Source organism: Mercenaria mercenaria, chromosome 19 (assembly GCF_021730395.1).
Source record: "Mercenaria mercenaria strain notata chromosome 19, MADL_Memer_1, whole genome shotgun sequence".
Taxonomy (NCBI): Eukaryota; Metazoa; Mollusca; class Bivalvia; order Venerida; family Veneridae; genus Mercenaria; species Mercenaria mercenaria.
In genome coordinates this window covers 15,046,397-15,068,499 of record NC_069379.1, presented here as the reverse complement: position 1 = coordinate 15,068,499, position 22,103 = coordinate 15,046,397, and the positions used below count along the sequence as shown (strand labels likewise).

Sequence of the window (22,103 nt, the reverse complement as noted above, 5' to 3'; positions counted from 1 at the left end):
TGGATCTATACTGTTCACTTTCAAACTCTACTGCAATTTAAGAGAAACCGTTAGCAAACAGTATGGATCCATGCTGGCCGCAAATGCACGACATTGGTTTTCTCATGGCGCGGCTCAAATATTAAGACACATTATTTCGCACCATTCAAAACTTATAAAGAATCTAACTGTCAGACATCTTTTTATTTAATCCTGAAGTTTTCGACAGAGAAAACATTTTATGGCATTAATGCTGATAAAAATTCTGAAAGCAGAAGAATTTAGTTTGTTCATTAGTTTTGGGTTGTAAGCTTAGATCACTGTGACTGACATGTAATGTAAGATATCATCAGACATTAAGATACCACCGGACATTTTGCAAAATATCACATGACAGTTCGAGAAAGATGTACAATAGAAGGCTCTACTACTTGAGAAATAGGACCAAAATTTTCTAAATACAGGGAAACTTCTAAATACTGGACCTTCAAAAAACTCGAAACTTCTGAAAATCCAATATTTCATCCTATTTCCTATATAGATCGTACCTCTAAATGCCAGAACTTCCAAATTCTGAACACAAGATGATATTTAAAAAAAAAGAAGACTTATTTAAAATAGGATTTTCCTTTAACACCGCACGACACGAGCAAGAAATCAAATCTGTACCTCCGCAAAATTTCATCTAAGATTCTACTCATTATTTGGACACATATTAGACGCAAAACCTATCATTCATTGTAACAAAGTTCTGCCAAAGATGGTGACAACTAGATAATGGTCTTTCCTTCAAGTTAAGAAAACCCATTAAAATAATGACATTTTACAACAGTTTTCAAAGCTGGATGCTGGTACATGCAAGTAGAAAATAAGTAAACTCATTAAAATAATGGCATTTTACGATATCTTCAAAGCTTGATGCTGGTACATGTAAGCAGAAAATAAGTAAACCCATTAAAATAATGGCATTTTATGGTATCTTCAAAGATCATTTATTTATTTATTTGGGTTTTATTTTTATTTGGCACCAACACAGTACAGGTTATATGGCGCCAAACCGGACTACAAATTTTGGTTCCACATCTCATTTACATCGAAATAAAAATATGAGGTATGTAATCAAAATTTGCACACCTGCTGGAATCACAGAGATACATCTTCAAAGCTGGATGCTGGTACATGTAAGTAGAAAAAAAGTAAACCCATTAAAATAATGGCATTCTACTGTATCTTCGAAGCTGGATGTTAGTACATATAAGTAAAAAATAAGTAAACCTTTACGACATCTTCATCATTTCCCCTCTAAAATGACTGAGACACCATCAAAACATCATAAAACTGAGCTGTCCCTAGAGGATAAAATCAAAATAATTTTTGAGTCTGAACTTGCTCCAAATCATAAAGAACAGCTTATGTTACTTTGTTCTACCAAATACCAAAAAAACAAAAAAAACACTTAAATTCTATTCCCAAGAGTGTGCAATTTTCAGAGGTTTCACTGTATAACAAACCACCACATAGCAATTTTCAACTAAGGACATCTTTTTAAAATCAATCAATACTGTATAAAACATAATTCTGACCTGAACTTTAAGTTCTCTTATAGTTCTTAAAGTTCTCTTATTAATAGTGCCTAGTAGTATAGTGCCACGGTAATTTCAACTCGTTTTCAAGCTTTCAGTATGAACCTTATCAAAACGTCTTAATTTAACAATACAATCTTTAAAACTTATCATGCTGGACACGACTGAGTCTGCCTTTGCGACCAGTGTAGATCATGATCAGCCTGCACATCTGTGCATGGTTTTCACTGTTCCCTATTCTGCCAGTACACTTTTGGTAAGCACCCCTTTTAACAGTTAATGGTACTACCCAAACTGAATGGCAGACCAGTCCATTTTAGAAATTTAGTAGGATAATAAAGGGTTTAAACTAAATCAACTCATGAGCACATCAATTTTGATAATAATTTGCATGAAACCTTTCTTCTTCTTTTGGGGGAACTGAGAAATCAATACCTATTTGCCAGAAAGGATTTAATGTTCATGTAAATGGTATTCACAGAAAACCATAATATACTATATTAAGGTAATTCTGCACATTAGAGTATTTCTGCACATTAAGGTAGTTCTGCACATTAGGATCAAAATATTTTTCTACAATGCAGACTCATAGTTTTTTCAAAACCTTAAAATATACTTAGACTAGAAATTTGTCACCGACATGGATGCCCCCCGCAACAGGAGAAATGTCACAGGCATGGTACTAATCACAAACTAAAAGAAGGACCCTTGGCCCTATTTTTTACAAACAAAAAAAAAATATTGTAGGAAAACCAGAAAATTTAGTAATCTGTATATGTAGTGAAGATTGGCTAAGTTCAACCAAGGACTGCGAAAACAAAATAATAATAGCCTTATGAAAATCTTTAAAGCAAGGGCCGTTAGTTCGATCCCTGGGCATGGCTTATGTTCCCCCATGTAAGTTTGACAAAAGACATTAAGTCTGATATCATTCATCCTCCACCTCTGATTTAAGGTGGGAAGTTGGCAGTTACTTGCTGAGAACAGGTTTGTATTGGTACAGAATAGAGGAACACCGGCTACTGGTTAACTGCCCACCATTAATAACTGAAATACTGTTTAAAGATGGCTTTAAACCCAAAACAAATGTAACTTAGTGATCTGAGCTTTGCCTTCAGCACATCATCTCAGTGTGGCTAACAAACTGTTGCTAGTTTTATAAAAAATCTTCCCAACACTTAAGAAAATATGGGGGTAAAAAGGGGGGTCAGAAAATACTTCATCTTACGACATACCAAAAGACCAGAAGCAGTATGTCTTCCCTTAAACTTTGGCAACACATAACTAGCGAAATAACTTTATTCATCAAAATTTGTAAATAAAACCTTTGTGAATAATTTTCCAATCAGTCCATTCCAATCTTAGCTGCTCACGTAATTTTCAATGCAACAAAAATCAAAACATATAAGAAACACCCACCTTCAATTTGTAATTTCCTCAGGAACGCTGCAAAATTTGCATTCAGACACATTTTATCTCTGTTACTCATACCGTTACAGCCTCCCTATATCACACTTTCATGTTGTGGATAAATAAATTTCATTTGTCATGAAAACTTTATCTTGATTTTGCTTCACAATTTTGGTATTTTCAAAATCTTGTTTTGTCATCTGTTCTTTTTATGTAACATATCTTCTGTAATGCTTCACATGGTCTACATGTTTTATTGTCAAAAGTCATGATCCATCATGTCATAATCCAAATTTGCTACATGAATTTTGATTATGCAATCCAGGGCCCAAAGGTATAAAACTAAGTTTGGAAGCCAGTCTAACTGATATAAATTTGAAACTGACCAATGGAAAAGCTTCTTTTTGAGACTGGTTTTCAAGCATAGCTTTGCAATCCTGGACACTGCTTTTGTTACACAATCTGGACTCTTGATTCAGAGAAGATCTGGATTTTGTTCTCAAGTCTGATCTACACTATTTTTGTGATTGTGATTTTTAAAGAATATACTTATATTATGGTCATTACTTTTATCTGACTATAAAGCTACTTGCCCGCAGAAGGGGTGAAATTTTCCACATTTTCATTTTGGCCAAGTTTAACATAGAATTTATATATGACACTGATAAATGATAAAGTATGTGAAAAGAAATGTTAGTTAGTGGTATAACAGAAAGAGGAAATTTTTTCCATTATTTCAAAAACCTTACAATGGTTAACTCCCTTCTGCACAATATTTGAGCCGTGCCATGAGAAAACCAACATAGTGCATTTGCAACCCACATGGATCCAGACCAGCCTGCACATTCGTGCAGCCTGGTCAGGATCCATGCTGTTTGCTAATTGTTTCCCTAATTGCAATAGGCTTTGAAAGCAAACAGCATGGTTCCTGAGCAGACTGTGAATATGTGCAGGCTGGTCTGGATCCATGCTGGTAAAAAACGCACTGTGTTGGTTTTCTCATGGTGCAGCTCTTTTTTTTTGTGTGAATATTTAGGATATCTCGCAAAATTTGTATGTTAATAAGTCTGTACCTCTGGCCACTTGTAAAACATCCATATTTTATTGATTTTTTGAAAGAAAAAAATTTGCAAGAAAAGAATAAATGAGGCACTTTGAAAAAAACAAACATTTTCTTTTTTTTTCTGCCGTATTTCATAAGCTTATAATATCCACAGTTCCTGAATACCTATAACTAAGTATTAACCTTTTTGCTTATCTATGTTAGTTTGAGGTGAAGGACAAATGACCTTGAAACATATTGTCTGCAGAAAGCATACACATCTTCCAGGATTCCAACCTATGACCTGCTGAATCAAAGCCTAAAATGTGCTCTCTACCAACGGAATATGCATTAGCTGGACTGGTTAAAAAATATGCAACTTTAAATGCCAATTAAATACCCTACATAAAACATGATTGTGCCATTTACAATGGATAGTTTCACATGTCACAAATAACACACACACAACTTCAAACAAAAAATGAATGTTACATGAACAGCAGCCTACAGGCATAATTTAACATTAAAGGAAATTCTGACTTAATATTCAGACAAAATTTTCAGTGTATAGGCACAAGAAATCAAATTTTCAAAGTTTAAGTCACTATAAAAGAACAGAATACAATGTATTACAAAAACAACATACCCTAGTATTAGAAAAACAACGTACTCTAAATACCGTGTTAGAGAAATGTAAAATCCCGGTCTAAAAAGTCTCTTCTGAGATATGTCACTGTGAAAAATATCTAACAGCACTTTATGAGAATTCTAAGGAAAATTCTCCATTCAATAACGTAATAACAACATTTACAGACAATCATAAAATCTTTTCAATATTTCCATCTTACATATAGATATCTTCTACAAGAACATTTTCTACATAATTAATATAAATGTGTACTTATCAAATATCAACCTGAATCAATAAATAAAACTTGATATCAAATCTGCTTTCAATAATATTGTGAAAGACATTATTGTTAAAAGTGAAACAAAACTGAAATATAAGATCACTAAAAAATCATTTGCCTTTGTTCATATTGTCAAAATATTAACAGGAATTGTAAAAACCAGAGGTCCAGTGTGAAACAAATTTGAATTATCTAATCACTAAAAAAATCATTTGCGCTCAAAAATGTTGCCAAAATATTATACATAACAGAACCTTGAAAAAAAAATAGCCCTAAAACCAGAGGTCCAGTATGTAACAAATCTGAATAATCAAATCACTGAAAAAAACCATTTGGCTTCAATGTCAATGTCTATAACTGACCCTTGAAAAAAAAAAACCACTAAAACGACTGTAACAAATTTGAATTATCAAATCACTGGAAAAATCATTTGTGCTCAAAAACGTTGCCAAAATATCATACATAACAGACCCTTGAAAAAATAAACCTAAAACCAGAAGTCCAGTGTGTAGCAAATTTGAATGATCAAATCATTGAAAAAAATCATTTGCCTTTAATAATGTAGAATTACGTGGGTAACTGGACCCTTGGAAAAAAGAAACACCTAAAACCAGAAGTCCAGAGTGTAACAAAATTGAATAATCAAATCACTGAAAAAATCATTTGCCTTCAATAATGTTGCCAAAATTTTATCCATAATTAACATCCCCATACAGGCATAAAACAAGTCCAGTGTGAAACGCAAAACCATTGCCAGATCCTGGTGAGATAAACTGTCTTAAACGAGTTGTTATTGATTACAGGCCCAGAAGAGATATTATTTCAGCATCTATTTCTATGACATTTTGCTTGAGAAAATCATATAGGGGGTGTCCACTTGACTGAATATTTTCTATCAATAATTTTTTTTTTTACAGTGGAACCCCTCTCAAATGAACAGCCTTGGGACCAGACAAACAAGAGGATAATGAAGGCCCTGTATCGCTCACCTGACCTATTGACCTAAAGATCATCAAGAATTTAATTCTGACCAAGTTTCATTAAGATATGGTCATAAACGTGGCCTCTAAAGTGTTAACTAGCATTTCCTTTGATTTGACCTGGTGACCTAGTTTTTGACCTGACATGACCCATATTCAAACTTGGCCTAAAGGTTAACAAGATAAATGTTCTGACTAAGATTCATGAAGATACCTTCATAAATGTGGCCTCTAGAGTGTTAAAAAGCTTTTCCTTTGATTTGACCTAGTGACCTAGTTTTTGACCCCACCTGACCCAGATTTGAACTTGACCTATAGATAGTCAAGATTAACATTCTGACCAAGTTTTATTAAGATATGGTCTTAAATGTGTCCAATACAGTGTAAACTAGCTTTTCCTTTGATTAGAACTGGTGACCTAGTTTTTGAGTCTACATGACCCAGATTCAATCTGAACCTTGAGATCATCAAGATTAACATTCTGACCAAGTTTTTATGAAGATACAGTCATAAATGTGTTCTCTACACTTTTAACATACTTTTCCTTTGATTTGACCTGGTAACCTAAGTTTTGACCTCAGATGACCCACTATCAAAATCGTCCAAGATTTTATTGAGGGTAACATTCTGACAAAGTTTCATCAAGATTGGGCCAAAATTGTGACCTCTAGAGTGTTAACAAGCTTTTCCTTTTGATTTGACCTGGTGACCTAGTTTTTGAACCCAGATGACCCAATATCAACTTTGTCCAAGATTTTATTAAGGGTAACATTCTGACCAAGTGTCATTAAGACTTGGCCAAAAATGTGACCTCTAGAGTGTTAACAGTCAAACTGTTGACGACGGATGATGGACGACTGACAGACGACGGACGACGGACACAGGGCGATCACAAAAGCTCACATTTGAGCACTTTGTGCTCAGGTTGAGCTAAAAAGCACAGTTTTAAGGGATTTTCCATAAAGAACGGCATTTTCATCTTGAGGTAATTTTGAGCTAAAAGCAACTGTTTTGTAACATGCATTCTGGCTTTTCAAGGGTTCCAGTTAAGAGGGGGTAATACATATTTGAGCCGTGTCATGAGAAAACCAACATAGTGGGTGTGCGACCAGCATGGATCCAGACCAGCCTGCGCATCCGCGCAGTCTGGTCAGGATCCATGCTGTTCGCTAACAGTTTCTCTAATTCCAATAGGCTTTAAAAGCGAACAGCATGGAGCCTGACCAGACTGCGCGGATGCGCAGGCTGGTCTGGATCCATGCTGGTCGCAAACCCACTATGTTGGTTTTCTCATGACACGGCTCATTTGTATTCAACAGGAAAACCTTATTCCGGACCAAAACCATAGCTCAAATATAGGGCTTTCTGCTTTTCTGGGGTTCCAGTTAAAAGAGGAGAAATTCTATAGGAAGAAAGTCTTCTGAACCAAAAACAACTGTTTGGTACTAAAACCAAACAGTTGTTTTTGGTTCAGAAAAATTTCTTCCTATAGAATTTATCCTCTTAGCTGCTTTTGCTTTTCAGGTTTCAAGTTAAGGGGAGTTTACAGTATTAAACAGGAAGAAATTATTTTGAACCAAAAATTATTGTTTGATTATTAACCGAGGTCATTTAATCTAACCAGTGTTCCTGGGTTCTGTACCAGTACAAACTACAAACCTGTTTTCCACAAGTAACTGTCAAAGATTAGAGATCAGAGGTTGAGGACAAATGAGCCACACCATGAGAAAACTAACATAGTGCATTTGAGACCAGCATGGATCTAGATCAGCCTGCGCATCTACGCATTATTAATTTCGATTTCTTTCTTCTTTTTTTCAATTCTATCCATATCCTGACACACTGACTTTGCAGGCTAATTTCTCTACCATCAAATAACTGAGATACTTCAATACTTGCAATGGGGCTAATTTTTCTGATCTTACATCCACAATTATCCAGAAAAGTAAATCAATACATCTTAGATAAAATGTAATACGTTTCAATTCCTTATCAAGTTTGAGCCGATTATGATTCGCTATGAACTTCACGATAATTCGAACACCAATAACTCATCTAATTCAGATTCTGACAAAATTCTTACAGTCAAACCTGTATAATTATAAAGACCACCCTTAGGGGAGCCAAAATGTGGTCTTTATTGGGAGGTGGTCTTTATTCACAAGTTAAAATACACTGTAAATGTTAAAATGGGAAACAAAACATGTGGTCTTTAGAGCCAAGTGGTCTCTGTTCAGAGGTGGTCTTTAACAAAGGTTTGACTATATAATTATGTATACTGTAAATTGTTCTGACGACTCGGACTACCGATAACTTGAACTTATTTTGCCTGTCTTGTCGAATTCGAGAAAACAAAGTTTGACTGTATTTTAAAATCAGTAAAAATCCTGTTCCCTTTCTGGCCGATTCAATGAAACACTAAGCCAACAAAATGAAACGATTTCACAGTTCTTTTGCAAAGATAGCATTGACATTTCCGGTTATCAACAATACTTTAAGATTACACTCTTATCATGCTGCACCCTTTTCGGTTATCAACAATACTTTAAGATTACACCCTTATCATGCTGCACCCCTTTTATCAGTTAATGGTACTGTCCAAATTGAAAGATGGACAAGTTCATTACATAAATTTAGCAGGGTGAGGGCTAATGATAACTGGACTTAAACTATAGGAATATCATATCAGGCTGTTATTCAGTGAATCATATGAGCAGTGCCATGAGAAAACTAACATAATGGCTTTGCGACCAGCATGGATCCAGACCAGCCTGCGCATCTGCGCAGTCTAGATAGGATCCATGCTGTTCGCTTTCAAAGCCTATTGCAATTATAGAAACTGTTAGCGAACAGCATGGATCCTGACCAGACTGCACGGATGCGCAGGCTGGTCTGGATCCATGCTGGTAGCAAAGCCACTATGTTGGTTTTCTCATGGCGCGGCTCAATTATGTTTGACGTTGCAGGAGCGAAATAAAGCCATTACATAACAGTGATAATACACAAGCCTAATACAGCTTTGATGTCAACGTCATTTAAAGTATAACTTGACTAGTTTATAATAGTTAAAGAAAGCAATATTTTTTTATGTTTCAACAGGAGAAGCTAAATTTAACATGTGATAAAAAGAATATTACATTTGTGTCTTACTGGTAATTTACACATTGAATTGATTAAAAGTCTTGTACATATTGAGCTACATTTACATCCAAAGAATAATGAATTACATTACAAGTAAACATAAGTACAGTACAACCTCTCCAGAGTGGCCCTCTCTTAAGCAAAAACCTCCCTATAACAACATCATCAAAATTTCCCTAAGCTGAAATATACTATAAATATACTATAAATTTACATCTCAAGAACAACAACCTCTACATAACAGTCAATATTTGCATCTCCCAAAGGGTGTTGCTCTACCGAGGTTGCAATGTACATCGAAATTGCTTTGTGTGTCAATACAGGTGCACTATCAGATTCTGCTAGTTTCTAAGTCCTTACGAAAAATAAATTTATACTGGCCTTACCTTTCGAGGCTGAAACTCTCTGAGTACTCGGGGAATGCTTCAACGGTCTGAAGTCTTGGAAGCTTCCCATTTTACTCTGCGGCATTGTAAACTCATGCTGCGACACATCAGCCAAACTGGATGTTTTCGGCACAGGTGATACCGACCTATTCCTGTTTCCATGGTGACCATCAAAACCAGAATTTATTGAACCAATCAGCTCTCCTAGCTTATCTTCCACTGGTTCATCTATAGGTATTTCATAGGTATATTCTGCCCCTTTGCGAACTAACTGTGGCGTGTAATGGTGACTGGCACTTCTTTGAAATTTTAACCTTTTCCTTTCTTCTTCGCTTTCCCCAACCCGACTTAGATTCTGATGTGACTGACATTTCCTGTTTATTGCAGTGCTCTGATTTTTCTCCCTTTCCCGCCTAGTGTTTGAACTTTGACCTTGACCGTCACGTTTTTCGATGTCATCACCATTGGAATGAGATTTACTTAAAAAATTATCCATTTCTTCTGGTTCATCTGTTGATGAATGCACTTCAGCTTCGGTGACTATTACATCGGGTCCGTCATGTCTGTTTCTGTACCATCCGCCAGCTTGAGCGCTTAAATCACCCATACCCTCATGTCTTGGGTGTGACTTTTTCCTGTCATGTGACCTGGAGTGATGTTCACCACTAAAGTTCTGTTCACCTTGGTTACTCATACTTGGTGCAGACGTTTTAGAAATACTTCCATTACTATAATGACCTAATCCATATCCACCATCCGAGTGTCTTGCACCATCTTCGTATCGTGAATATTCTTTTCTATTACTCTCCATACTGCCTTCTCTATCATTTCGCTTATGATTGGAGTCTTCATATTCATAATGGCCATAGCTTGACTGGAGATTCTCATCACTTAATTCACGGCTGTCTATACGTGGTCCTCGTGTTACAGAAGGACGCACAGTACGACCCTCTGGAGAATGCCTCAAATCTCGTTCATCGTATTTTTCCATCTCCTTGGCAACAGGCAACAATCAAATCTTCAATTTCAAAAGGTAGAAAATGCCTGGTTTTAAATAGCGGTTCCTTTTTCATACATATTCCACTCAACAAAATTTAATGTAATTATGATTACACTAAAACCACAAGTAAAGAAGTGTATACTCCATTATTTTCTATCAAGAGCTTAACCAGTTTCAAAATAGTCTCTAAACCAGGTTTAAAATAGTCTCTAAGCATCTTAACATTCTCGGAGAAAACTGGAAGTCATCAAAAGATCCTGGCCTACTTTAACATAAAAACACACAAAATTCATCAACATCTGTTCATTACTCACTGAATAATTGAATGTTTCAATGAAATTAAACATTGCCATTCTCAAATCAAAACACCTTTAATCTTAACTTTTCAATATCGTAACCAATATCTACTTCGCATCCTGAATAATTAATGCTTCGCTTAATATTCCTTAGTGCCGTTTTCAAATCAAGTTGTTTTCAATGTTAAAAACTCCAATACCAACAACAATAACAAGAAGAAGAAAGTTTAATAAAAACACCATTCTCATCTTCTTTGGCACCGAAATGATAATCATATCGTCAAATATTAATTTTTTTCTGACGAGTTCACCAACCAAAAAGCCTAGCATACAATAAACAACAAAACAGGAATGGTAAAAGAGATTTTTATCTCAATATGTGTGTTAATTCAATTACGTTTTTACCCTATACGTAATTCAATGGAGTCACCAACTCCCACTACAATGCGCCAGAATGTAATTAACTTATTACATTTCTGACAATATAGCCCTGTGACATGTGGGGAACTATCCAACCGTGCCTCTTATCGTAGGAGAGAAAAAGAGATGCGGCATTATTACCCGTTCATTGGTATTCATTAATTATGGTTACATTGTATCAATGGATGAAAATTTCACATTCAAACATCACAGAATATCTTGTGGGAAATGGGCTTGTAGCACTATGCTTTTTTTTCTAGGGAATAATTTATCATTAGCTGAATAACACTTCTCAAAAACCCTTACCCTGCTGAATTTCTATAATGAACTTGTCAATCTTTCAAATTGGACAGTACCATTGACTATAAAGAAGGGGTGCTTACCAAACCAGATACTGACTGAATCGCAAACCATGCAGATTTTGATCAGACTACATGGATGTGCAGACTGATCAAGATCTACACAAAGGCAGATTCAACTGTGTCCAGCACAATAATGGGCTAAAGTTCTTTAAAAATGTTTGGCCCACATATTCTGTAAAATTATTTTCTCTTCAATTGTAACAAGTAGTTATCCGATAGGGCCCTATGATTCTTCTGTCTAGGTATAATATTCTTTTCACCTAATTCAATGAAAAAGTTTCAATATTATAAGGTCATGAATAAAATATTTTCTTGTATTAAAGTGTCTCTACCCCCTTCCCCCTAAAAATGTTTTTTTTGCTGTCTAAAGTTGAAATCTGATATAAAACAGAACCTCTATCATTCACAAGTGTTTTCTATCATATACCTTTGACCCAATATAGTACAACTTCACTTATTCATGCTTTTCGCACAACTTCTCCTCTCCTAAGTCATGTTCCCCAAGCATGATAAACCTGTGGTGTCCATGGTTTAAAAGTTTAAGGGCTGTCATGAGAGAATATGTTATTGTTCTGTATATCTATGGTCTATATAAAATATAACAGATCTTTCAATATAATTACAATTTTATACTTATTTAATATGAAAACAGACGTAAAACCAATGCCTACTGGGAGATTTATCAATATACAATTAGGCATGTCTGTCAGTCTGATGAAGTTATGTCACAGTTAAGCTGCTGAAAACACGGAACCATATGGCCTTCCACCGGGACTTCGAATGGGTTTACATAAAGCTGACCTACTAGCTTATACTTATATGAATGAAAACTGAACAACAACCATGACACGTTAACACCAGTTGCTCACACATTGATGGCTCAAGCACACTGATGGCTCAATCACATTGAAGGCTCAACCAAATTAATGGCTCAACCACATTAATGGCTCAACCAAATTGATGGCTCAAGCACATTGATGGCTCAAAGGCATTGATGGCTCAAGCACATTGATGGCTCAAGCACATTAATGGCCCAAGCAAATTAATTCCTCAACCCAATTGATGGCTCAACCACATTAATGGCTCAACCAAACTGATGGCTCAAGCACATCGATGGCTCAAATGCATTGATGGCTCAAGCACATTGATGGCTCAATCACACTGATGGCTCAACCACATTGATGGCTCAACCAAAATAATGGCTCAACCCAATTGATGGCTCAACCACATTAATAGCTCAACCAAATTGATGGCTCAAGCACACTGATGGCTCAAACGCATTGATAGCTCAAACACATTGATGGTTTGAGCACACTGATGGCTCAACCACAATGCCTGACACAGGAACCCCTGTGGTCCTTACAATTTTCCTCATATTTTTACATTGCTCAAAAACCTAGATTTATAACTGGAGCATTTTGCTTATACCATTGCTACTTTGAGCAATCATGGTTATACTGCACAGAGTTTGATAGTAGGGAAAAGTGACTGTACTCTGCAATTACTGAATGATAAGGTAGGGAATTCTGGGCAGAGAATACTTGTAATTTGTAAAGTGGAAGAAAATGAGGTCTATATTTTATAAAATATATATATGCTTAAGTGTTGCATTATATAAACACTGGCAAACCTTTCATATAACTTACGTCATCTAACCCAGCTGTATATAATCAAAGTACTACATAACATTACTGTATTTACATAAATTATCTGCTTAACTGTATACCGAAATCGGCAGCCAGCTAAGGAAGCAACACAATCTGGCTGCTTAAGACAGGTGGCTGCGTAAGACAAACTGACATAAGAACATAAGTTAATTTTGGAAGTTAGCTTACTGGCTGCTTTTTGAAGGCAACTGGCTGATTAATATAGGTGGCCGCAAGGTTAGCTGACTGGCTGCTTTTTAAAGGCAACTGGCTGATTAATACAGATGGCTGCTAAAGTTAGCTCACTGGCTGCTTAAGTGGCCACTATTGCAGGGTCAATTGTAGTTCACAAATAGGGGCATGCATCACTGAAAAACAGAATTCTATGATTCAGTAAGAAAAACCAAACCAAACCATTATTAGAACTTACCCGTGGATAATTAAGAAATTGCTGCAAACCCATGTCAGTGTGTCAACTGCCTTCTGTTCTTGCTGATTACAATATCTCTTTTTTAAAGGTAGTCACTGTCTGTTCTGTTATTCTGACATTTACAATGAGGCTAGTGTTTGAAATATCACTACTGCTAACAATGATCTTGCAGTTGTTTCTGTCCCTGGTGTTGATTTTTTTAAACTCTTTTCTGCTCCTTGCAATTTTGCAACTGTCTGAAAGCCCTAAAAAGATATTTATAGAAAAATATTAAGCCCAAGTCTCTTCAAGATTTATATGATCTAAAAATGAAGATAGCAAAGAAAAATATATTCACAGAAAACAGTACAGTTGACTATTTTGGCTGCAGTTACCCTTATATAAAAAAAAAATTTTCTAAAATGGACTGGTTCATCATTCAAATTGGGCAATACCATTTATTATCATTCGAAGGGATGTTCACAGAAAATTTACTGACAGAATAGCTACCAGTTTACTGGTACAGTTTACTTTATCATGTACATCTAGAAAGGGTTTTGTTGATTAGGATATGTAAAAAAGAAAAAAAAAAAAAAATTGAGGGTTCTTTTTTTTCAGAAATAGGGGGAAAAAACATACAATTCTGACAGGGGAATAGGGTTGCATTTCAGCCCAAAAAAGGCCTAAACCACTGATTGGCGAAAACATAATTTTTTGCTTTGGGACTGCCTCCTTTATGGAAGGAAGCTATATAGGGGGGAAAAAAGCTCTGGCACATTTCATATTATACGACAGTTTTTTTCCATGTTAGATCTAAACAGACAAAAAAATAATTATCAAATTCAGGTAGTAATATTATCGCCATTTTTACATAAAGACAGTAACTTTGTGGACAAAATGAAAATAAGAAGGTTTGCTTCAATTTTGCAAAATTAAAAGCATTGACAATCTAATATTATCTAATTTTGTTCAAAAGTTAATTTGATATGCAAATTTTAACATCTTTGGTTACTAAGTTTCATACCGATTCAATAACCAAGCAATTAATTGCAAAAAATGTAAAAATAAATATATTCTTCACATTCAACATATACAGTTGCTTGCTAATATGCAAGAAGCTGTATTCATCAAATCTGGCAAAAAAATGTGCATATTTAAATCTGGAATATGCATCGTTAACTACAAACTGCTATTGATATACCAACAAAATTATAAAAAAACAACACTGCATGCTATTATTTATATCAGTAATACACACTGCAGTCTATGCAAAGTGGAATAAAGTAATTAACAACCGAAAGTACGAAAATATATGAGTACACATCGGCAGATTCAACAGAGAAACTGACACCTAATTAGTATTCTTTCAACTGATTTACCTTTTTTATTGGCAATTCGTTAGCGAAAAATTGGCAGAATGTTTGTGCACTATAAAACTTTATTCAACAGTTTTTGCTTTATTTGTTATTAACCAGAAATTTGCTAATCAAATCTCGGTTAATTAGTTTGTTATTGGTTTCTAGTGAAAGTACACCGCTTAGAACAATAACAAATAAATAATTTCACTTTTGAAGCAATAAAACTGAAAATAGTGCCTTAAAACTAGTCATTATTATTTCATGTGTTTCCATTTATTGGTTTTGTTATTTCATTGTGCAAAGGTTACCTAAAATGATGCAAAACAAGAAATTTAATTTTCTGAAGAATCGTCTGCACGCGCGGAGACTCGATAAAACCCGACACGTTACGAACATTTCCCGTATTTGCTTGATATATTATCTTGTTAAATTGTGAATATAGCAAGTGTGTATCTTATTTCCAATATCATATGATAATATTACAGTCAGTTCTCTGCGAAAATCTCTAAAATAGACTTGAATTTGTCACTATTACTTAAAATAAGAGAAAAATTACAAAAGTTAAAACTTTGTGACATTGAAATAAGTGGAAATTGAAAAAAGTGGAAAACCGCAGATCGTCCAAAAAGGTAGTTGCAGGCTCGGTTTGATTGAGCTTGTTCATCGATACGATAGTGGAAATTCAAGCTACCGTCCACATCTTCTAGAAATAAATGTATGTATTTTATACTTCTTTGGTTAAAAGTACCATAATATAATTTAGAGACCCCCGCAGATGTAATAATATACTCGTTTACTTCACACGGAACTTTTTATAATGTGTAATTTCAGTAAAATATATTTATGATAAGGTTGTAAAATAGAAAAATTTGATCGTGCACCATTGTTTGTTTAAATATTAACATTTACATCTACATCTACATGATACTTCCAACAATCATTAACGATTATGACTGGAAGGCGCTTGTCTGGGCAGTGTTAACTAGAGCTATCACTAAAGGTGATGAATGTACGCCCCGCATGCACTGACACAGTACATTGCAATTTGACACACACAAGACTGCATAATTATGTGGACTGTATGTATATAGACTGTATGTATACAGTATAGTAACAAAAAACAAAGTCCCATAACTATGCAGAATATTTATCTAAAAGAATGTAACATGCCCCATGCACAACTAGGGTTGGTACTGATCACTTGTGTGAAGTTTCATTAATTGTGGTGCAAGGGTTTAGGTAGATTAGGCATGCACAAGATTTGCATATGCAGACTGTATGTACATAGTATGTTAACAAGAAACAAAGTCCCATAACTCTGCAATTTTGTCGCTGAAAGAACCTAACATGCCCCATGCACAACTACTGTTGTTACTGATCAGTTGTGTGAAGTTTCATTAAATTGTGTCAAGGGGATGAGGAGAGATGGTGCCAACAAGATTGTGTCTATGTCTATAGTATAGTAACAAAAAAAACAAAGTCCCATAACTCTGGAAAAAAATTCTGAAAGAACCTAACATGCCCCATGCACAACTACTGTTGTTACTGATCACTTGTGTGAAGTTTCATTAAATTGTGTCAAGGGGATGAGGAGAGATGCTGCGCACAAGATTGTGTCTATGTATATAGTATAGTAACAAAAAACAAAGTCCCATAACTCTGCAAATTTTTTTTCTAAAAGAACCTAACATGCCCCATGCACAACTACTGTTGGTACTGATCACTTGTGTGAAGTTTCATTAAATTGTGTCCAGGGAATGAGGAGAGATGGTGCGCACAAGATTGTGTCTATGTATATAGTATAGTAACAAAAAAACAAAGTCCCATAACTCTGCAATTTTTTTTTCTAAAAGAACCTAACATGCCCCATGCACAACTACTGTTGGTACTGATCACTTGTGTGAAGTTTCATTAAATTCTGTCAAGGGGATAAGGAGAGATGGTGCGCACAAGATTGCGTCTACGGACAGACGGACAGACGACCAGACGGACAGACAGACAGACGGAAAGACAACCTGAAACCAGTATACCCCCCCCCTTACAACTTTGTTGTCGGGGGGTACAAAAATGAGAAAACTCATTAGGGGCAAAGAATAAAAATTACTACAGGTGCTAAGTTAAAAACATAGTGAAGGAAGTTACTGCAGATGTACAGTAGCCAGCCGCTCAGCAAATATGTTGAGGCTGGGGCTGGACTGTACATATTGAGGAAGGCCATTCCATAGTCTGACTGTACGGGGGAAGAAGGAGTTCATGTGGTATTGAGTACGGGACTGTGGAATTAGGTAGTTCGGGTTTCTGGTCGGAGTTAGACGGTTATGGTCGACGCATACATGATTCGTTCTGATTTTGTAAAAATAGATGAGAGAAGATTGTATGCGCCGTTGTTCTAAAGTTTGCCAGTTTAGGGTGTTAATCATCTGGGTTAGACTGCTTGTATAATTATAGTTGTTAAGATAAACCGTGCAGCTGATCTTTGCACCTTTTCGACTATGAGAGGGACTTTTGCCAGGGGTGCCAGATGGATGAGCAATACTCGAGTTGTGGACGGACATAGGTGTTATAGGCTTTCTCTTTGACCTTTTTGTTTGTTGTCCGAACATTTCTTTTGATGAATTTAAGAGAGTTGTTTGCTTTAGAGGAAATAGTATTAATATGTTCAGACCAGTTTAAGTCTTTAGTTAGTGTAACACCTAAGTATTTAGCGGTATCGGTAGATTTCAGTTCCTTGTCATGCAGGATGTAAGGAAACATGACAGGGTTTCGTTTGCGAGTAATTCTCAGCACCTCACACTTGTCTGGATTAAATTCCATTGACCAGTCCCGTTCCCACTTTTCAAGGGCGTACAAATCTTTTTGTAGTGTTTGGGCATCAGATGAGGACTTGACTGTAAGATATACTATGGTATCATCTGCAAACAGTCTTGCCTTACTTCTAATAGAATCTGGTAGGTCATTAATGTAAGCCAGGAAGAGACAGGGCCCTAGGACGGATCCCTGAGGGAAACCGGACAGGACAGGCAGGGTGTCAGAAGTGCAGCCGTCTACAAATACTCTTTGGGTTCGACCCTTCAGAAATGACTTTATCCACAGTGTTACCAGAGGGTGGACACCCAGCTCATTAAGTTTAAATATCAGTTTATTGTGATCAACCTTGTCGAATGCTTTACTAAAATCCATTACTATTACATCTGTTTGTTGACCTTGCTCAAGGTTGTCGTAAACTTCTTGTGTAAAGCTGATCAGTTGTGATTCACAGCTATGCTTAGATCTGAAGCCATGCTGGTACTGGCTAAAGAGGTCATTAGTGTCAAAATGTGTCATGATGTTGGAGAGTAGAATGTGTTCCAATAATTTGGAAGTTATGCAGGTGAGAGATATTGGCCTGTAGTTACTGGCCTTGGATTTCGGGCCTTTTTTATAAACAGGGGCGACAACTGCACTTCTCCAATCTGGCGGGACACAGCCAGTTTAGATTTTATAACATTTCAACTAGCTAAAATTAACTTGAAGATATATTTATTAATTAAAGTACATCCGAAACATTATTCCACATACTACAACTTTTAGGGGTTTATTTATGTTTAATGAACTTTATAGAATTGCGGCTCCCAGCTGAGTCAAATTGAAGTCCAGAAGGACATTGCATCGTACTTATGGCTGCTTTGCAGACATTGTCTGTGGATGCATTGTGCAACCGGATGTAATACTGAGTTCAGTACAAAATAATTTATTCACACATTCAAGGCTCAACATCAGCATTCCCCATTCTAAACATAGAAAAAGTTAGAAGTTTACATGCCGTTTAGGATCCTATGATCTTAAGACATCATGTCATTAGTTGTGCCAAAGACTTGAAATTGGGCCTCCATGGTCATTCTCGTCCATCAGAGGTTAGTTTTTTTGGGAGTGGGGGAGCATATATTTTATTTCACAAAGCATATAAATATAATAGCATTCAAACTCAATGTTTGATATGGAACTACTTAAACTTCATAAAATAACATAATTCTACATACTACCTCTCATTTTGTTATGATGTAAATCAAAAGTACACCCTATTTCAAGCAACCAAAAAAGGAGATATTAAATAGATAGTTACTTTTACCTAAGAGATAATAATAAAGCATTTCAAACCAGGCTGATTTTCATGTTACTTTTACCAGGCCTTATTGTTAACTTTTTCATGGATAAGGGCCTACACAATTTTTACACAAAAATGAACGGACGACACTACAACAAAACAAAGACTACATCAGTTAATTTATAATATAAGAAGACACGTAAGAAAAAAAAACAAACACACATAAAAACAGGTAAAAAGGGAAACAAGATCAGTGAGAGTCTGTTGCAAGATTCCTTTACAAAGTAAAAAGGAGCCTTGAACAGAGTGGCAACAAAAATAGCAAACTAAGTACTGAAGAAAAAAAAAGAAATAATAAAAATTAAAAAAAACTTTCAGTGCAGCGCTTGAAAAATAAAACATGCCTGAAGAGATGCCCAGAGGGGCACCTGAGAGTTTTCTCCACTATTAAAAGCTTTAAAAGTTATCATACGACCTAAATTTTGTTGGTGTGGCTATAAACTAAGCACAAAAGAAACCCGAACCTTAATGTTAAATGAACTTGGAAGTTATGATAAGTTCTCCCAATTAAAATTAGAGATCTACTGACTACTTTCAATCATCTGTTGAAAACCAATTTCTATGTACAACAATTTGCAATTTAATGGGACAGCTATATGAAACTTACCTTTTATTTCTGTTCATAATTATTTTGGAAGATCGGATAATGTTATTTAGAAACTATGCTTTTATAAGTATTTAGACGTTACTATGAAGCAAGCTCGCCAGCTTAACTCCACAGGGAGAGTGCCGATATACGGATCGCGGGGTCGTGAGTTCAAACCTCGGGCGGACCGTATATTCTCCGTGACGATTTGATAAAAGACATTAAATGTATCTGAAATCATTCGTTCTCCACCACTGATTCATATGGGGAATTTGGCAGTTACTAGCGGAGAACAGATTTGTACTGGTACCGTTTAGGTTAACTGCCCGCCGTTACATAACTGAAATACTGTTGAAAAGCGGCGTTAAACCCCAAAACAAACAAACAAAACCATGAAGCTAAACACCTTGGATTAATTATTGTGACCGAGTAAATGTGAAACAACTTGGATAACGCCAGATTTGAAACTTAAGTGTTGTTTAATGGCGCATAATATAATGCAGAATGTTATGCTCTAGCCCAAGGTAATTTAATGTGCACTAGCTGATTATGGAAAAACAAGGATAGATATACAGCATGGAAAGCCACGTTCCAAGAACACAGTCTTCCTAAAACGCGTGCACACGACCAACACAAACACTCAAGCACAAAGCAAAAACACAAGAGAACAAAACGGGCAATAAAGGAATACATTAGGGCATCGACTTGGAACCGACAGAGGCAAAATCAGCACTGTGCACTGTGGAGCTTAAACCGGTTTATGGCACATCTAGCCTCACTTTTACTCCACCTTGTTCCAAGTCACAGGACAGTGTAAATAACAGTTTTCCTCACTAGGTGAATCCTGTGCCCCACTCTCACTTTGAAACAATTGGAATCCTTTTTGATGTATAACAATTATTAAAACTGATTGCATTTGTTTGTTTTGTTATTCGTATAATACTAACATTTAACTAACGTTTTCGATTAACTATACCTGCACTTATTTCTCCATTACAAGTACTTTATTGGTTCATCAGTCCTATTGTGATTATTAAGCTTTTGTATGGAAGTATATTTGTTTCGTTTTAGAAGGCCTCTTTTCAGACATAGTCAACATTTAAAATACAGACAGATAAGTTTGCATAGGTATCTGCTTACTTTTGTCATTTTTAAACTGACCCCATTTCATCACATCAAATATACGTTCAATGTTAACCCTTGTTTAAACTAACAATATGATAAGGCTTATGATTCACGGTATTATCATAATATATGTAAGAACCAATATTTAAGATAAAAAAAAACATGTTTATTTTCATTAAAACACGGTAATATTGACGTCAGGTCACGTATTATTTGACGACATATAGGCTCCGTTGGAAAGTGCTTCCACATTTGACCTTCTACTTTAAATAAAAGACACTGCAGAATCAATATTACCGAACAGAACGTACAGAAACATAATTAGTTCACTCTTAATCGTTTGTTTGGCGCACCACAAGATCATTCATTTAGATTTCAAAACAAATTATTCTGCAGGGCGTGTAACCTCTCGCCAGGCTTTAATGCTATTAAAACACGACCACATCATGACGTCACATTAGCATATTTTTAGCGCCATATATGCGCCAATTGTTAGTGATTCCATATTATCTTTTTTTTACATAAACTACATTTTAGAATCGAAATAATATATAGCAAAACAATGACAAGATAACAATTAGATCACTGCTGGGAATAATGAAAGTAATTACTGTCCAGTCTTTTATACAGGCAGAGGGGAAGTTACTCATGCAGGTAGTGTTTTCTATCATGAATGTAAGCAGTGAATACAGCATAATTACTTTTCAAGTTCTGTTGATAAAACAAATATGTATAGATAACTAAATATATAGACAGCTGTCAAGAGAGCAAAAGCATATTAAGTTAGACTAGTGGACGCATAATGAAAATCGGTATTTTCTGTTAAAGTACGTATTCTTCGTATTCGATTTCGGCATTATCCGTTTTTGTTTTAAAATAAAAAGTTGTAATTATCCCCCTTTAATATGAAAAGATTTAAAGTTCCATAAGGTTTTTAAATCGTATGTTAAAACAGATGGATCAACTGTCTAAATATATGTTATGCATAACTACATGGTTACAAAATCGCTACTTCTAATACTGAATATGAACTTTTACAGTCAGAACCTTAAAGGGAGGCAATAAAAACAATATATTCAATAAAACTTTCTACTATGGCCATCAGTATTCAAACCTTTGACAAGTATGTTCTGCACTTTTACAATGTCATTTTGATTATTCTTGTTCGTCCTGGTATGAAGGTCTGAATAAACGTTTAAAACACAAATTACAGGTGATGCAAAACAAAATTGTTAGATTCATAAAGGGTTACTCTCCTAGGGATTCTATTACTTGGCAAGATTATGTACATCTAAATATGTTAAATGTAGAAAATAGAGTGAAGT

General features: G+C 35.5%; 1 protein-coding gene across 1 annotated transcript in view; it reads right to left on the bottom strand.

The window, feature by feature from the left end:
* The window catches only part of LOC123541762 (uncharacterized), an 88,672-nt gene extending 73,580 nt beyond the window's left edge, over positions 1 to 15,092 (bottom strand). Inside the window, exons 1-2 of the mRNA XM_045327351.2 lie at positions 14,945 to 15,092; positions 13,587 to 13,831 (exon numbers count right to left, since the gene is read on the bottom strand). The gene's annotated coding sequence lies outside the window, so the exon portion shown is untranslated. The remainder of the gene's footprint in view (positions 1 to 13,586; positions 13,832 to 14,944) is intronic.
* Positions 15,093 to 22,103: the final 7,011 nt, after the last annotated feature.